The sequence below is a fragment of the Musca autumnalis genome, unplaced genomic scaffold (genome assembly GCF_047663935.1).
Source record: "Musca autumnalis isolate F117 unplaced genomic scaffold, ASM4766393v1 scaffold_2, whole genome shotgun sequence".
NCBI lineage: Eukaryota > Metazoa > Arthropoda > Insecta > Diptera > Muscidae > Musca > Musca autumnalis.
The window spans coordinates 260,880,161-260,886,160 of NW_027411755.1; positions in this window are offsets into that span (position 1 = coordinate 260,880,161).

A 6,000-nucleotide genomic window follows, 5' to 3' on the forward strand; every position below is an offset into this window, starting at 1 on the left:
GTGCACTCCTTCGGGTACCTTCCACACAACACTTCGGAAAAGTGCAGTTTAAAGTCTCCTCTCAAATCCTTTTGATTTCTGTTGTAATAACTTGTATTCGCAGCCCTCATTACGATTGTGCAAGTTTTTTCAGTGGCAAGTCCATACTTCCTGAGAAAATGGCCTGAAGGTTGTGAAAACCCGCCATGCACCATTTGTTGAGTTAGGAGCACGCGGTATCTGTCGAACGGATCAATCGATTTTATCCAAAATTTGGCAATAGTAATATTTTGCCAAAAGTTAAATCAATGTCTAAGATGGGCCTTATCGGTCCACTCTTTTGAGTAGCTCTCCCACAAAAGTTCAAAACTTTTCGCTAAATGGTAAGTCTCGAAGGCAGCAACCAATTTGGCCCATACTTTGCACATCTCCTTCGGATACCTCCCACACCAAATTTCGCAAAAATGCAGGTTAGGACCTCCTTTCGAATCGCTTTGATTTTTCTTGCAACATGTTGCACTCGAGGCGCCTATTACGATGGTACAAGTTTTTTCAGTGGCAAGTCCATACTTCTAGAGAAAATGACACGAAAACTGTAAAAAAATTCCTACGGCCAGCTTTTGTAGTAGCTGTGCTCCAACTCCAACTCCCGAACCGAATACTGCGGTGGTCCACACTTTGCATATCATAATATTTCTTCGAATATTAAGTGAAATTCGAAGATGTTGCTGATAGGCCTACCTCTTCTGGTACCTCCCTCACAAAAGTTCGAAAATATTCGCTTAAGTGGTAAGCGCAATATATCAAAGACGGAGCAACCGAACTTACTTTTGGTTTAAAAAAGAGTTTAAAACAAAGTACGGTTAAGGTTCTGTACGAGAATCCTTTGGAAATTTTTACCGAAGTTAGTCCAAAAACCCGCAAAGCTTTTGACATTTTATCCTAATCCATATCTTTGCCGGCAAGTTCATTCGCCCAAAATTATCAAGACCTCCTAAATAGATACGTTCTATGGAAAATGGTTGTTTCACTACACATAGGCTGAGGGTATACCTCTGTCGGGTATACCTCTGTGTAGGGTGAAGATTTGGTCTATTGCAAATTGGACAGGTATAAACCCTCATTGCCCATAGGTTCAAACAATACGCTCGACAGCACTTCATATTTTTTAAGTAGGATACGTATGCCTTTTGTAGTTGGCACAGTCCTCCCCCAGCAAAATTTGAAGAAAGCGTGATTTCATGGCATCTTTTGCATTGGTTCAAACGAAGTCGTGAAAGAACCGATCTTTTCATTAGCATTTGAATCCATGCAAAGGAAGTCGTGAAAGATCCGATTTTTTCATCAGCATTCATACCCATTCCATCGATCCAATAGAGATAAATTTTGAGTTTTTATTTATACGCATCTTTCCAAATATATAAGATTTATAATTTACAATAGGCTTGATGTTGTCGGAGACTCGAAATCACAACCAACCTTGTTAAGACTCATCGTAATGATAATGTCATCGCAAAGGGTTGGTGGAAATGATATGCCAAAGCATTAGTGAAAATTATATGTCAAAGCATTGGTGTAAATGACATGCTTTGAATCCAAAAATGAATAGCATCTTTTGAGGTCCACGCTCATATAAAATTCATCGATGAAGATGCTAACAAGATGACATGCGTGATCTAGCACCCATGATTGAATGGCATCTTTGGCATCGAACATTTTGCTGGGTCCTTGTCTCATTTCTTATTCATGGGATATGTCAGACTAACAGCCTGTTTCACTATGTCGAACGAAAATAAAAACGAAAGAAAAACAACTAAACTCGTGTATGATTTTTCAATATTGTAGTTGTTTTAAAGCAATATTGCCATGAAAACCAAAGCTTAGGTGTTTTTTGTTCGCAATCATTTTCATTCGACATAGTGAAACTGACCCTAAGATTCCAATCGTTTGGCATGTATTCCTTCAGCCAAATTGTGCTAATCAACTGATGCATACACCTTATCAGTATGTTGCCACCGGTCTTGAACAGTGCGGCAAGCAGACCATTACCTCCTGCTGCCTTCTTGTTACTCTTTCTGTTTTCTTCTGAAAATACGCTTCTCATCTATTCTCTTCTCCCTATATTATTACTTGGCGCTTCGTGTTGCTACTAACTGCAGGGCTTTTCTATTCAGTAGCCCTGGATTTCTCATAGCCCATGGAGTTTCAGTTGGTGGTTTGTGGTATTCAAGTATAGATTATTTGGATTAAAAACCCCTAACATTAAATCTATTGAACTGAATAAAAAATCACGCGGCTTTTCGGTTTTGTGGATGTGAGAAATGATGTCCGTAGTCACACGTACAATTCTTTCGGTCTTTCGGTATGTTGCAGATCTGGAACTCACCTGATGATGATGATGGAAAATTACGACATGTTGAATTTCAGGAACTAGGCTGATGATGAATGATGTGGAACGTTGATATGATGAAAGTTCGGAAACACGTCTGATGATGTTCGGGAATCTGGCGGATGATGATCGAAAACGAAGATATGATAAAGTTCGGAAATTCGACTGAGGATGATCTGGAATGACGATTGTAATGACTAGCTATAATTAGTGGCTAAGATCTCGTTCTTAATACTAGGTACATCTACCAACACGGAACAGCCAAAGCATCTATGTGGGATAGGAAATCGTCTATATGTCTATGAGAGGGGTAGAGTCGAAGCTTCTGAGTAGGATAAAATACAGAAGTCTCGGTGTGGTGCAGGAAATTGAAGTCTCAGTTTGGAACAGTAGACAAAAGTATATGTGACAATGTATTAATATGACCGCCACAATGGGTTGGCGGATAGCAATCCTTTTGCAGGAACAAGCTTCTTTCAATTGCAAAAATAGAGATAATAAAGACAAGATGACTGAGGTGAATGAGAATTATTTCCGCTGGAATCATTAGTGAAGTAGCAACAAAGTGTACTAAATCCATATGCATTAGGGTGGGCTGTGTTATAGAGCTAATATATAGAAGTGTGTAATAAAATATGTCTAATTCAGGTTTATGTTCGTCAATATTTTGTCGCATTACAACACCATGTAGATAGTTCGGAAGATGTGAAAACTCCCGATAAGCATAGAAATCACTAAGGACAATTTGTACAGTCACTTAATAACTTTTTGTTTACACTTATGGTTTTTGAAAAAATCCAAAAAATTAAATTAAGAGCGGCAAAATTACGAATTTCTTGTTTTTGCGTTCTGAACCTTATACTAAGTAAACAAAGTTTAATTAGTTTTGTATTGTTCACATTTAAATTCTATCTAAATTTAATTTCAAGTTAAATAGTAATACCTTAACACAAACACTCCACATTAGAATCTAAAAATGGTACTTCAAAAACTCCACTTTAAAGTACTTGAAATTTCTTCCATTTGTAATTGATCGCCTCCACCCACTTTTTTGTTGCTGTTGTTGTCGTTGTAATGTATTTGCAACTCACAAATATGTTGTCGGCAATAAAAATATTTGTGTAGCCTCTTGCCATGCAAATGTTTGCTCGTTTGAATCCCGGGACAATATGAAGCGATTACACAATACACCAAGTGCTTGTTGGTTTACCTCAGCTAAGGTGGGGGTGGTGGAGTTGGAGTTGTTGGTGGTGGGCCAAAACTAAAATATGGTAAAACTCGCATATACACTCACACACATATATGGACGAGTTTAGGCTTCAGTTGAAACTCCTCTTGCCATTCTTGTATGGATCATTGTGGTCTGTTGATGCGCGATATCCAAACCTAACACACCGGCTGCCGGGGAAGCGTTGTTGTGTGCCCCAGTGGTGTTTTGAGATCACAAAAGTTGAACGTCAGCTCAACTTTGGTTTTTTTCTATATTTTTTTGGAGCAAAAAAAAAAAAAAAACAAGAAACCAAAGAAAAACAATAACAACATCAGTAAACGCCATAGAAATATTTGGTAATAGCAAATCAAGCGACCACACCCGCACACTTCAACTTCATTACATTCATGTCGCCTGTAACTATAAATAGTTACATGCAAACAGCAATCATACTTACATACATACATTTCATACACATGCACTTTTATGGCATAGGCAAAATACCAAGTCACACACACACACACACACACATGTACAGAGTCTTACACCCTCTTGCAGCTTTGCTCTGCTTTGACGATGATGATGGTGAAAAAGCCCAAGGATTAAACTCCAGCGCACTGCCATTCATTCTTACTCCCGGTATTTAGTTTTGTAGGTCTAACTGTTGTTGCCACAACTATTCCACGGCAGCCGTAATAACAACAATAACAGAAACATTGGCTTAGACTACAACAATATCAGGAATAACAACAAAAGTCGGCTTAAAACGCGACAAGTCAAAAAGCCAGCAAATAACAGCAAACGGTCGAATTTAAGACCAAACAAAGAAGGCTGCTGCTTGCTGACTTGGCTGGATTCAGGGCGCATGTGCGCCTTCTGCTGTCTGCCTTACTTTAAGGAGTTGCACAGCAAATGACAGTGCCGGTGGTGGTTGGTGAGTATGGAGAGGTGACTGGTTGACTGGCCAAGATACTCAGTGGCAGATAGACATGCCAGGCTGGGCTGGCAAAACACCAGGCATCATGCCAATGTTTTCGATTTTCATTGTTGAAAACGTTTGCCGAACTCTAACAATGTTGGTTGCGCACTCACACACACTGACACTTTGGCATACTGTGCAGTGGGGTTTAATGGTTGTAGAATTGGATCGTTTTTTGTTCGAAATGAAAACGCTTTTGATGGGTTCAGTTTTTTTATCTAATTTACAGTGTTCGTATAGGTCCACCTATTTCTAATATTTCTTACAAAATTAGGCCAGGTTCAAAGGTGGACCTGGTACTTCCTCCAAAAAGTCAAAGGGCTGTTGGATAGCATTTTCAAATTATTATCGCAGGTAGGCCTTGTTGTCTTGATTACGTTGAAACATACTTTCAGAGATTATGTCTCTAAAACTTTAAAAACCCAAGACCACAAACTAAAATTTCTTGTATGATAATTCACGAAGTTGTTACTGGTCCAAACGTTGTACATTTTTTCTTCAAAACGTACATCGACGTTTGAAGACGATGTCAACTTCTTACGGAACTTCACCCATAATTTTCGATTTGTGCAGTTTAAGGGCTTTTCGATAATCGTTTTTAACCGCAGGTAGTTCTTGATGGCCCGGGATGTCAATGCCCGAAAGCTCTAAAGGCCTACGATCACAATATAAAAATGCTGGTGAAGAGAAATTGTACTACCGGTCCATTCTTTCGGCTACGTCCCCACATAAAGTAAAAATATTACCTTAACTGCAGTTAAGGACCGCTTTCGTTTTTTTAATATGTAACATAGGTAGTCCCTTTGATCCTACTTACACCGATTATTATCGTTTATGTTTCTTACCCGGAAATTTTTGCTTCTAAAAATCCAAACTTTAAATTTATTTGACTTTGCCATTGTTGGATCTTTCCATAGATCGACGCATTTTAGTATCAAAGGTAGAGAGCGTATTTTTATTAACAAAACGAATGAATCGTTGGTTATAAAACCTATACTCTGTAATATTCACTTTTTTCTGTTTGACATTTTTTCGATGTCATTTCATTGCTGCGGAACACTGTTCAAATGTGAGCTATTTTACTTTTATCCCGGCATTTGTTGGTTCGTTAGTCAAAATTTGTTTTGGAAGGTTGTTTGATGTTCTCTTTTTGTTTGCAAAAAAAAAAAAAGAAACTGACAATCGTAGAGACCCCGTTTATTTTGTTGCCTAGTTTTAAGATGACAATTTCCATGTTCCACAATAAACAACGCGAACGGCATTATCGTCATTTGAAGAAGTCAAAACTTCGATACGAAAAATAAAAACAAGAATCCAACATATTTTCCATTGAAATGTGTAACGAAGTTGATCAACGCAGGCCATTCGATGGTAGCCACTTTTGAGTTGCACACTTACGTTGTTGCATTACGCTTCTTTGCATCACGTAATAGTAACAGTTAT